Source organism: Otolemur garnettii, unplaced genomic scaffold, assembly GCF_000181295.1.
Source record: "Otolemur garnettii isolate 467f Iridium unplaced genomic scaffold, OtoGar3 scaffold00016, whole genome shotgun sequence".
NCBI lineage: Eukaryota > Metazoa > Chordata > Mammalia > Primates > Galagidae > Otolemur > Otolemur garnettii.
This window is the reverse complement of record NW_003852411.1, coordinates 18,172,107-18,173,864: the sequence shown is the minus strand read 5'-3', so window position 1 is coordinate 18,173,864 and position 1,758 is coordinate 18,172,107.

Here is a 1,758-nt window from a genome sequence, read left to right as displayed (position 1 = left end):
GCTGGGGATTTGAACCCGCCACCTTAGGTGTATGTGGCTGGTGCCTTAGCCGCTTGAGCCACAGGCGCCGAGCCCATTCTTCCTTTCTAGGAGGAATCTACTTCCATCACAGCATCCTCAATATCTGGGACATATTTTGCCCTTGGGAAATATTTGCTGAAGTAATGAATTAACATTTTGACAGAAGAGGAACTCTGAGGCTCCCTGAAATTAAATGACTTGTGTAAGCTCTCATAGCTAAGGAACCATGATGATATGACAATTCTACCTCTAACTATTAAGGGCTCCTTCCCTTCTACCATGTTAGTTTCCAGGTTCACATACAACATTGAGGTTGTTTATGAGAAAATAAGAAGAGAATAATCTGCCAATTGGAATTTCAATATTCTGGGTTTGGAGAACTCTTTCAGCCTGGGCAGCATGCTGGAATATCAGGTATTCTTGGGCATTCCCTAATAGGCACATTCTGCAGAGCTCTGCTGGTGACTGGCTACCTTTAACTCTCTAAGGAGGCTGTCAGTACCAAGAAACAGGCATGAGAGCAGCTGAGACTTGAATTCCAAAGATTGCTGGTTTCGAATGGACATTAAGCCTTGTTCTCACAGGGGTGCCATGTTGGATCCTTGGTTGGAAGTGAGCCTACCCCCAGGTTACTGGACAGCTCTGATTGGCTATGCTCCTCTTTGGTGTTCTTGAATTGATTCATTTGGAAACCTCTGGCTGTTAAGTCAAGTGAGTAGCTTATGTTTGTGCGTAGTACTCAATGTCTTACTACCTCCGTATTATTACTTGAAAAGACCTCTTTGTTTTTTTTTTCCCCAGAGAGAGATACTTCCTTTGTTGGCTTTTTTCTTCCTTCATTGACTCTGGTTTGTTGACACCACTGAGGCTAAGGAAGCCATGAACTGCCATTCTTTGGAGTACAGTCACAGATAATTCAGATAATTTAATTCAATTCATATTTGTTGAGTACCTACTAAGTACATCAAGACCTTCTCTCTTTTTTAGATAGTGCTGCCCAATGAATAGTAAAAAGATTTGCCAGCTATCTGGCTAAGAGATTCAAACTTGAACCTTAGGAATAAAGTCAAGGAATTTATTTTTTGTGGGGGAACTGGATGAGTACAGGAGAGGTACTATGTGGCACGACAAATTAAGTGTCTCAAAGGAAATTCAAAGACAAAGTTCAAAGACCAAGGACCTATTAATCCCCACATAGAATCTAAGGAAGGCTTTGAGGAGTGGGCAATTTTAGTTGGTGTCTGCAGGGTGGATAGGACATTTATAAGGCAGTAGAGATAGGAAAGAAAAGGGGATTCCAGGCTGCACAAGAAAGCACAGCTGACTCGGGGAAAGAATCCAAACAAGGTGGCCCAGGCTCTGGCCCAGCTCTGTAGGGTCCACTCTCCCAGCCTCAGGTGGCAACAGTCAAAAAGCTCATGCAAAGATACCCTCTCCCCCAGGCCTTCCCTGGCCTGCTCTTGTGTGTGTTGGTGGCATTCCAGGGAGCAGCCTCAGGACAGGCAGACATTCCTCAAGGTTGCGGATCCCAGGAGGAGAGCGGCTACAGGGATATTTTCTCTCCCTCCACATCTTATAACCTGTTATAACTTTGGGTGGGGGTGACAGATGACAGACTGGGCCCAAAGACCTTCAGCAGATGGTTTTCTTTTTTTTTTTTTTTGAGACAGAGCCTCAAGCTGTCCCCCTGGGTAGAGTACCGTGGCATTACAGCTCACAGCAACCTCCAACTCCTGG